Here is an 11,859-nt window from a genome sequence, read left to right as displayed (position 1 = left end):
CACAAATTAAGGTAAAATGAGCACTCTAAAATTAAAAAAAAAATAGTGCAGAAATCGAGGCTGTGAATGAAGGGTGGTTTAAAAATGATACATTTGGAAAGTATTAAAATAAACAATATTGGTTCTATCCCATCTAAATTCATTACAGACTTTTAATCAGCCTTTTAAGATTACACTCCCAAGACTACAGTTATTCATCTATAATAAAGCGACACTGGTATAATTAAATAGCAAAAAAGAGGTGTCTTTTAAATCTACATTTTATTGAACCCATCGGCACTGGTATATGTATTCAAAATACAAAGCAAATGCAAGAGCAAACGCAAACATTGCACTGTTTTCAAAAGCAGCTGAACTCCAGTTGTCCTTTTCAGAGTTCCACAGTACGTGGCTGGCAAGCTTCCCGCTCTGGCCATTCTTTTCTCCAGTCATGACTGACCATGTATTTGTACTGATCATACCCCAGTCCTTTTGCATAGGTCAGAAGAAAATTCAATATCTGACCGCTTAATACGTGACATGGGTCTCCATTGCATTTTATATCCTTAAGTGTATCCGTTAACAGCAGTTCTGCTGTCCTTTGTAAACATTTGGGAATGAATTTCTTCAGGTTCCAGTCTGTAGGTGTTGGAAACCTTCCCCTTTCCTAAACTTGCTTTCCAAACCGAAGACAAATTTTTCTATCGACAAGTCCTCGCCATCTTCTCCTTCTGTGAGTGTGACCTTGTGACCAGACGTCACGGTTTTCCATCAAAGGTCCTGGTGTCAAGACATTTTGCTCAAAATTTTTAAAAAGTCACCTGAGGAAGCGCAAAACACTAAAGACCTCCATCTGCTTTGTGCTTTCTCGCGATTTGATTGGCTCTTCTAATTTTTTTTATAATACACGGATACCCTTGTGATACTAATATTAAAGAAGACGAGGTTCAGCAGTACAGTTAGGTTTTTTTAAACATAGTGTTTCAGTGCTGTGCAGATGTTCTATGTCGTTATTCATTTCCCCAGGTTCTCTGATACGAATGTATCAGCTTTACATCTTTTTTTTTTTTTAACATATTCTCATTTTGTTGATCGTTAATGAACATTTCTGTATTGTGGGTGTGGTCGAATGATTGAAAGTAACCCTGGTTCCCTGAAAGAGAAGATGACCACCAATGATATTACGTATGGAATAATGTATCCCAGAGCCGTCGCGAGGAAGAAGGAACGGCAGCATATGAGGGACGCACAAGCACTGTCTAACCCAGAGGTTAGCGGTGTGAACTTACACCCTCAAGGACCTTTGTGTCTACAGAAGGCAAGACAGGGTCTACCACATTAAGATGTTAGAACCTGGAGAAGTTATGTGGTTTAGCCCAGCTAGAACCTCTGAAGATGGCCCAAGATGTAGCCAACCCTCTAGTGGAGTGTACGGCTACCCTACCAGGTGGGGGCAAGCCAGCTCTATTATACCCAGTCGAGAATGTATCCACAATCCAATGTGACAGATGCTGCTTAGAGAAGAGCTGTCCTAGGGTCGTGTCCTATGACAAATGAAGAGATGGTCAGATTGACGCAGAGCTCTTGTCCTATGCACTTAGCATCTCAATTCCTGCACTGGGCAGAGGAAATTTAATCTCTCATCCTCTGCTGAAGCAAACAGAGGTGGATGGAAGGACTCCAGTTCCACAGACTGATTAAGGTGGAAGGTTGTGATCACTTTAGGGAGGAAATCAGGGAGAGGTACGTGTCATGGAGGAGGGGTTCTGGGGCTCCAAGAGCTGCTGACAGTCCGGCCATAGAGGACACAGTGTTCCCCTCATGGCCCTCTCCAAACGAGTATAAAAAATGAGCCTCTTTCACCCGGGGCTGGAATGCCTTGCAGATGCTACAGACTATGTCCCTCTCGTAATATTATTGGTGGTTGTCTTTGAATTGGAAGGGAACAAGACATTTTGTGTTTGAATTGAAAGTGATGGTCTTGAGGAGTCGAATGATCAAAGTTCAAGTATATTTTCCTCTAGAGGAATTATCTCTTTTTGATGTCACTAGTGTGGTATTATGTCTATTTTCTTAGAATGGCTCAGGATGCAAATATAGTCTTCATCCATGTGTGTGTGTGTGTGTGTGTGTGTGTGTGTGTGTGTGTGTGTGTGTTTGTGTGTATATATATATATATATATATATATATATATATATATATATATATATATATATATATATATAGAAATAACAGCGGTTGTGAACGTTTGCAAACGGGGATATTAACGCTGGGTCCAATGTGTCTCTGAGGCGCCAAAAGTTTCGAGAATCCCGCGAAAAAAAGACTATTTATGTTTTTACTTGTGGATCTGAGAGTGCACTGGTGACTGGGACTAAAAAAGTTTCGGTGGAGCTTGGCGATTGATTTTTTTGTGTAACTGTCGATTCGACAAATGGGACATTGTGTTTTTATTGTTGGTTTTTTTAATAAAAAAAAATGGATGTGTACTCATGTGGTAGTTCGTCCGAAGACTTCACACACAGCAGCCCTGAACAGACTGGCTCCCTTTTTTAAATACCCTGCACTTGGCTCTAATGTACAATGCTCACTAGGTGCAGGGGATAATTAACAAAACAATTTGTACATGTTTTTTTCTAAGCAAGGAGGAATTAACCCTCTCCCTGCTCACTATATATATATATATATATATATAAATACACACACACACACACACACACACACACACACACACACACACACACACACACACACACACACACACACAGTGCCTATTGAAAGTCTACATCCCCTTGAATGCTTTTCACATTTTGTTGTGTCAGTGCCTCAGAGTTTCATGCATTTAAATGAGGATTTTTTTTCCACTTATCTACACACCATACTCCACACTGTTTATGGGAAAAAAAGTTTTTGTTGAGAAAAAAGTTAAATATTAAAAATACAAAACTGAAAGATCATAATTGGATAAGTCTCCACCCACCTGATTAATACTTGATGGAAGCACCTTTGGCAACAAATAGAGCTGTGGGTCTGTTGGGATAGGTCTCTACCAACTTCAAACACCTAGATTTAACAATATTTGACCATTCTTCTTTACAAAACTGTTCAAGCTCTGTCAAGTTCCTTGGGGAGCACTGATGGACAGCAATCTTCAAGTCATGCCATAAATTTTTGATTGGATTTAGGTCGGGTCTCCGGGCCACTCAAGGACATTTACCTTTTTGTTCCTTAGCCACTCCAGTGTAGCTTTGGCTGTGTGCTTTGGGCCACTGTTATGCTGAAAGGTGAACTTCCATCCCAGTTTCTGCTTTCATACAGAGGGCAACAGGTTTTCCTCAATGACTTCTCTGTACTTTGCTCCATTCATTTTCACTTCTATCTTAACAAGTGCCTCAGTCCCTGCCGATGAGAAATATCCCCATAACATGAAGCTGCTACCACCATGCTTCACAGTAGGGATGGTGTTCTTTGGGTGATACGCTGTGTTGGGTTTGCGCCAAATATAACGCTTTGCATTTAGGCAAAAAAGTTTTTTAGGCCAAAAATATTGTTGTCACATGCACACTTTGACCAGTCTTGGCCATAAAAGCCTGTAGCTCTTGCAAAGTTGCCATTGGCCTCTTGGTATCTCTGATCAGTCTCCTTCTTTCTTGATCATCCAGTTTGGAGGGACAGTCTGATCTAGGCAGGGTTTTGGTGGTGCCATACACCTTGCACTTCTTAATAATCGTCTTGACCGTGCTCCAAGGGATATTCAAGGCCTTTGATATTTTTTTAAACCCATCCTCTGATCAGTGCCTTTCAACAACTTTGTCCCGGAGTTCTTTTGAAAGCACCTTGGTGCTCATGGTTGAGTCTTTGCTTTGAAATGCACTACCCAGCAGAGGGAACCTACAGGAACTGCTGAATTTATCCTGAAATCATGTGAATCACTACAATTTAATACAGGTGGAGGCCACTTAACTTGGTGTGTGATTTTGAAGGTGATTGGTTACACCTGAGCTAATTTAGGATTGCTATTACAAGGGGGGTGGACACTTATCCAACCAAGCTATTTCAGTTTTTATTTTTAATTAATTTTTTTTTTTACCAATTTCTAGAATATTTTTTTCCCTTGGAAGTTGTGGGGTAGGATGTGTAGATAAATGAAAAAAAAAAAACTATTTTAATGCATTTTAATTCCAGGCTATAAGGCACTATATATATATATATATATATATATATATATATATATATATATATATATATATATATATATATATATATATATATATATATTTGTAATACAGACAAGGGTATAGAAGGAATAAAATCAAGAAATATGGAAATCGACTCGGACGTCATCTGTAGTCAGGAAGTACTCGACAACATACAAGCTGAAAGCATGAACCACAAAAGACCACATATCACATTAGCCTAGCGACAGTAATTCACCTCAGCTGTTGACCAGCGGGGGTTTTAAAAAGCTGCCAGAAGCAGCGAGAGGGGGAGAGTGACGGAGAAAGGCACAATGATAGAGTGGAGGATATACAAATACATTTTTTAACTAGCAGCGAGTGGAATGAAGGAGACTACTCATGGGTGTTACTATACTATCAAGAGGAATTATTTGCCAGTTTTTCGAGTGGAATTAAGAATCAACAGTTGGTGTACGGGTGGGGAGAAAGACTGCTTGGAAGGAACTCACACAAGGGGGCGGACTCCCGAGTAAAGAGAATTGCCACCGAAGCAACGCGGCTGAATGCACCGTTCAGCCACACTGAGTACATACATTTGGGGGAAGTTGTGCTCATAGAATTTATGAAGTACGAGACTGAATGAAAGGGCAACGAAGTACAGCAGATGCAGCAAGTGTAAATATGACTGCGTAGAGGGTTGTGACTTGTGTGAAAAATACATATAATCTCAGGGAAGGCAACCCGGTTGAAATCAGCAGGTTTATTAAGGCAAAGGAACGAGTGTGGATTACAAAAATATCAAAAGGATTTTTAACTGGCTTATATAAAAGTCTTTATCTGTGCAGCAGCATGCGGTTCGGTTTCAGAGCTTGTTCTGGGAAAATCACCAGTGCAGAACCGTAATCAGACAACAGGTGGCAAACAAGGGCACAATAGACTTCGACAACAGTTCTACTCCTTTACACGGCACAGCGCCATCTGTTGGATTGTGTGGGGTTTGTCTGGACTGGAATCCAGACGACAGCTGAGGATCAGCCATCACGCGCTCTGTGGAACACCACCCACTGGTAGAACTGTGGACTATACAGCTACAGATCGGGGAGAAAGGATTTGGACTTGGAATGGGATCAGGACTCTTGTGTTTTTGTTTTGAATTGTTTTCATTGTATTTAGAAGAGAGAATTAAAATTGAATTATTTGCACTCTGGTCGTCAGTTTTCCATCCAACAGCTCACAGAAAGTCTGCCAGTAAGGTGATCAGTGTTTTATTTATATATATATATATATATATATATATATATATATATATATATATATATATACACATACACACACTCTCTCTACCGGTCAAAAGTTTTAGAACACCTCCATTTTTCCAGTTTTTATTGAAATTTACCCAGTTTAATGTCTCAATGTACTCTGAAATTAAAGCATAGAACAAATATACAATTGGAGATAAAGAAATCATGGAATCGTTTTGTTTAACAAAATTTAATCTAAATTTGACTGAAAGTAGCCACCTTTGCAGATAGAACAGCCAAACACACTTGTGGCATTCTTTCTACAATGGAAATCAAATATTGTACGGAAAGTTCTTCCCAACACTGTTGCAGAAGTTCCCACAAATGTGTTGCACTTGTAGGTTGCTTTGCTTTCACCCTTCTGTCCAGTTCAGCCGAAACCAGCTCGATGGGGTTTAAGTCTGGAGACTGTGCTGGCCATTCCGTGATTTGAAGCCTACCATCTTGTTCTTTTCTTCTAAGGTAGTTCTGACATAGCCGGGAGGTATGCTTTTGGGTCATTATCTTGCTGTAGGATGAACCCCTGGCCAATTAGACGTATACCGGAGGGTATTGTATGGTGCTGCAAAATGCTGTGGTAGCAGTTTTGGTTGTGCCACTCACTCTGTGCAAGTCGCCGACTCTGGATCCAGCAAGAGAGCCCCAGACCATCACGCTTCCTCCTCCATGTTTGACAGTTGGTGTCACACACCGAGGAGCCATCCTTTCGCCTACTCGACTGCGTACAAAAACCCTGCGTGATGAACCGAAGTTTTAAAATTGATTAATCTGTCCATAAAACCTTCTTCCAGTCTTCATTAGTCCACTGGCGGTGCTTCATGACCCAGGCAAGCCTCTTTCTTATTTTGCCATCTTAGCAATGGCTTTCTTACTGTCTTCTCTTCACAGTTGAAACTGAGACTTTCTTACTCTGACCATGTTAAGCTGTGCTTGAAGCTGTTGTCCTGTGAGCCGCCTGTCACGCAAGCTGCTGACTCTCAGAAACTTCTGATTCTGTTTGGCTTTGGGTCTGCCAGACCTCTTCCTGTCAGAGTTTCCTCCAGTTTCAAAGTACCTTTTGATGGTGTAGGAAACTGTACTCACTGACACCCTGGCTTTGTTTGCAATTTCTCTAAAGGAAAGACCTACACTTCTAAGGGTTATAATGGTCTGGCTGTCTTCCTTTAATTGCCTTTTTCTCGCCATTACGATAGCAATATACTACTTCCTGCAGTACAATACTATCCAAATAATGCTTGAGGGTGTAGTAACACAGTCTGTTCCAACACTGCTTTTATACAGACAGAAGGTTTGTAAGTAATCAACAAAAGTTGGGACGTATCAACTTTCAAGGCTTAATTTACTTCCATTGCTGCAGAACAGCTGTAAGTTGTTAACCCATTACTTGTTCCCTGAAAAAGGCCTTTTTGTATAACTCTGAAATGTACATTATTTTTCAGTTTTTGGTAACCTAAACTTTTTTTTTTAACCTCTGGCAGTTTACTGCTTACCTTTGTACCATTTCAGGTTATTCAATGGACTTATACTGCTTAAATTTCAATAAAAATGGGAAAAATGGGGATGTTCTAAAACTTTTGACTGGTAGTGTGTGTGTGTGTGTGTGTGTGTGTGTGTGTGTATGTGTGTGTGTGTGTGTGTGTGTGTGTGTGTGTGTATATATATATAATATAAAAATTTTCACACACACCGTAATCCCTTGCCAACGGTGGGGGTTACGTTCTTGGAAACCCCCGTGGTTGATTAAACTCTAGAGCTTATGGGGAAAGTAGGTTGTTGGGTTCTCCATGATCGCGGTTATACTTCTCAAAGCCTATCTAAGTTGCATTTTCCTTCACTAAACACAAATGAAAAACACTAACATAAAAAAATGGTACATTGAAATTTTGTTCTGTTTGATATTTTATTTTAAAACCCTTAAACTCAAACTCAATTATTGTAAGGTGACATTGGTTTTATGTTGGGAAATATTTTTAAGAAATAAACTGAAATCTTGCTTGCATAAGTATTCAACCCCTGTCCTGTGGAAGCTCCCAGTTCGCATCAATGAAAGAAAATGCTCTAACAAGGTCACAATTACCTTACCATTGGCCTCCACCTGTGAACCATTAAAGTTGCTGTCACATTTTCTGGTTAAAAACCCCACTGTTGAAGGATCATTGGTAATGCTGTGAATTAGAAGGAAAATGAAGACCAAAGAGCATTCTACAGAAGTTAGAGATAAAGTAATACAAATGCATATATTAGGGAAAGGGTACAAAATAATATCCAAGTGTTTGGATATCCCAGTGAGCACAGTTGGATCAATAATCAGGAAGTGCAAGCTGCATCATACTGCCAAGAAAAGGCCATCCCTCAAAACTCAGCGCTCAAATGAGACTTGTGAGAGAAGCCACAGAGAGGCCAACAATCACTTTGAAGGAGCTACAGAGTTCAATGGCTGGGAGTGGAGTAATGGTGCACCATATCAAGAGCTCTGCATAACACTGGCCTGTCTGGGACGGTGGCAAGAAAGAAGCTGTTACTCAAAAAGTACCATCTGAAAGCACGTCTGGAGTTTGCCAGAAAGCATGAGTGACCCAGCTGCGATGTTGGAAAAGGTTTTGTGGTCAGATGAGACCAAGATAGCGCTTTGAGTTTTGGCCAAAAAGCTCTATGTGTAGCACAAACCTAACACTGCCCATCCTCAAGACACACCGTCCCTACAGTGAAGTATGGTGGTGGCAGCATCATGCTGTGGGGATGCTTCTCATCAGCAGGAACTGGGCATCTTGTTACAATTGAAGGAAGAATGGATGGAGCAAAATACAGGAAAATACTGCAAGAAAATCTGCTTCAGTCAGCTAAAAAACTGAAGCTTGGGAGGAAATTTACCTTTTAGCCGGACAATGATCCCAAGCACAAGGCCAAAGCAACATTGGAGTGACTCAAGAACAAAAAGGTGAATGTCCTGCAGTGGCCCAGTCAGTCCTGATCTCAATCCCATTGAGAATCTGTGGCACTAGTTGAAAATTGCGGGCCACAAGCGTCGTCCAACCAACCTGGAGCAAATCTGCCAAGAATAATGGGCCAAAATCACTCCGACACTGTGTGCAAAGCTGGTACATTCTTACCCCAAAAGACTTAAAGCTGTTATTGCAGCAAAAGGTGGTTCTATCAAATATTAATTTGTTGGGGTTGAATATTTATGCAAGCAAGATATTTCAGCTTTTTATTTTTCTTAAATATTTCCCAACATAACACCAATGTCACCTTACAATTATTGATTTTGAGTTCAAGTGTTTTAAAATAAAATATTGAACAGAATGAAATTTCTCTGTACCATTTGTAATTCAGTAATATGAGAGAATTGGTCAGGGGTCTGAATACTTAATTAGATCGAAAAAAAAAGTCCATGCCCTGTCCGCTGATTGAGCGGGTACAAAGTCCACTCCCTGAGCCAGGTGTAAAGCTGGAGTAAAGGTGGACGCACCTTGCTCAGCAAACAAAAGAACAAGTGAGGAAGGAAAGCAGTTTCCTTCAAATATTAAAGATGAAAAACCCTGAATATTGTTCTAGAAAATACCCCAAGGGACTAACATGGGCTTGAAGGAAGACAGGGAAATTATTAGCTGACTCAAGATATGCTGACTAACCAATGAAAACAGTCCAGGTATATCGGGCTTAGTGCTTTGGGGTGCCCACTTTGGGTTCAGCTTCAGCTCTCAGACGGATGGCCTGACATTCTCCTCTAGAATCTTCCGATACAATGCAGAAATCATGGTTGTGTCAATGATGGCAAGCCGTCCAGGTCCTGAGGCAGCAAAGCAGCCCCAAACCATCACACTCCCACCACCATGCTTGAAGTTTGGGATGAGATTCTTCTGTTTGAATGCAGTGTTTGGTTTTCGCCAAACATCATGTTTCTAATTGAGGACAAAATGTTCTACCTTTTTGACTTGTCTGTCCAGAGAACATTGTTCCAGAAGTCTTGTGGATCATTTATGTGCTCTTTGGCGCACTTCAGATGGGCAGCAATGTTCTTTTTAGAGAGCAGTGGTTTTCTCCTGGCTCTCCTTCCATGAACACTATTCTTCTTCTTTTTCTGATGGTTGTCATGAACACTCACATTAGCCAATGTGAGAGTGGCCTGCAGATCCTTGAATGTTACTCTGGGGTTCTTTGTGATTTCCTTGATGATTTTCCAGTTTGTTCTTGCAGAGTGTTTGGTAGGACGATGGCTCCTGGGTAGTGACTAGGTCTTGAACTTTCTCCGTTTGTAGACTATCTGTCTGACAGTGGATTGGTGGAGCCCCAAATCCTTAGAAGTGGTTTTGTAATCATTTCTAGACTGTTGAGCATCAATAACTTTTTTTTTTTTTTTTCTGAGGTCTGCTGAGATTTCTTTTGATTGTGGCATGACGTGTTTCCACACACCTGTATGGTGAAGACCAAGCTGGCCCCTGAAGATCGACCTAATTATTTAAACTCCTGTTACAGTATAGAGGGGTACAGATTGACGGAGAGTTGGACTCTGTTACAGTGAGGTATAGTACTAGTACTGAGGGAAATGACAAGTTTGTATATAAATCCAGTGCTAGTGTGTGAAACAGTCATGGAGAGTACTGTTTTGTGCACAGTGCCATGTTTGATAGTACTGTGTTTGTGTTCAGGGTGACGATGGGCAAGGAGCTGCAGGAGAACAGGAGAGCAATCCGCAGCACAAGCTGGCCCAGCAGTCTGCGGTGAGCATAGCCCACAGTAAAACTTTCTCTTTCTCCTCTGCAGAATCAACATTTATCTTCACTGTTTTAAATGGTGCACTTGAATACAATTCTCAAAGGGCACACAAACCTACTTGTAACAACTGTGTTACAATTTGTAACAACAAATGTGTCTGTCCGGCACACTGACGTTTTTCAATCTATGTTGAACGAATATCCAAATGAGATTAACTTTGGTAAGGATACTGTTTAACACAAGTTAGGAGGAATATCAAAATATGGGGGATATATTATTTTATTTATTTATTTATCAGGTGCCTTTATCCAAGGCAACTTAAAGACTAGGGTATGTGAACTATGCATCAGTCACTATGCAGCAGTCACTATGCAGCAGTTAGTGATGCACCAAGTATTTACTCCAGAGAAAATTTTGGATAATTTTCTATTTATTGTTTTTTGGAAATAAAATAAAGGGAAAAGTGAATAAATAAAGGTATATGAATGAGCACATGTAATATTGTCTTGTTAGAAACAATAAGAGATATAGCTTAATCCATGACTATCAGATCCCTCAGAGTAGCAGTATTTACATTTGTCGGAGCAAGAATCTGTTAACTTCAATTACTGTTACAACATCAAGTGCACCTGCAGATGCCTTTAAATCCAGCCTCTTTTTCCTCTGAGTAGATGGTTGGTATGCGAGACAGTGCTGTGCTCCCTGTGTGAGCTGGTTGGTGTTTGAGACACTGAGCAGTGCTGTGCTCCCTGTGTGAGCTGGTTGGTATGAGAGACAGTGCTTTGCTCCCTGTGTGAGCTGGTTGGTGCGAGACAGTGCTGTGCTCCGTGTGAGCTGGTTGATGACACCCGTCCATTGTGATTCATTTCAACCAGTGTCCTCTTTCTGCAACTGTGTACTGTAGACAGTACGGTCTAGACAGGTCACCATGTCTCTCTCTTAATTTTCCCTTTTCCAGGAGGACCATGAAAAGGAGCATGCACAGCTGATCACCTGGGAAATGGTTGCTGAGCAGCAGGTCTTAGAGCTTCAGGATTATGTGGATAAACACCTGGCCAGGTAACACCCCAGCTCACACACAGGGGCAGACAAAGGTAGGTCTCAATTGCCTCAATCGCTGTTATCTTTGCAAAATTGCCCTTATTGCCTTTGTAATCAACACATGTATTTAAATTAGCTTTCTTAAAATCAATTTTGTATTCCAAACTTAACATAGTTGTACACAAACTTGGCAGTGGTCTTACTTTTTAATTTCTATTCTGCCAGCAGGGAACACTATTACTATACATTAAAGCATCAGAGTGCATCACCTACTATACTACAAATGCAAATGGGAAAATATGTACAGTTCTTTCAATATTAAACGACAGTCATTGCAGTTTATGGTAGCTGGCAAAGGGTAAATTACCTTCAACTTTTTCAGTCTGCTTTATTATCCTTGTTTGTTTAATTTGGCCAATGTGACGAGCAAAATTAGTGCAAGACAGAAATGTGTAGTTCATTTTAGGTTTGAGTTAAGACTTTGGAGTTTACCCTAGTGTGGTTCCTGTAGTTAAACCAGACACAGACCATAATAACAGTGAGCAAGTTAGAGAATAAGAGAGCAATGGAGAATCTGCCATGAAGCAGTACATACCTTAGTATTCCTGTTTCTTGTGCTCCTCCAGACAGAGAAAGAAAGATA

Source organism: Polyodon spathula, chromosome 18 (assembly GCF_017654505.1).
Source record: "Polyodon spathula isolate WHYD16114869_AA chromosome 18, ASM1765450v1, whole genome shotgun sequence".
NCBI classification, from domain to species: Eukaryota; Metazoa; Chordata; class Actinopteri; order Acipenseriformes; family Polyodontidae; genus Polyodon; species Polyodon spathula.
This window is presented reverse-complemented; position numbering follows the sequence as displayed.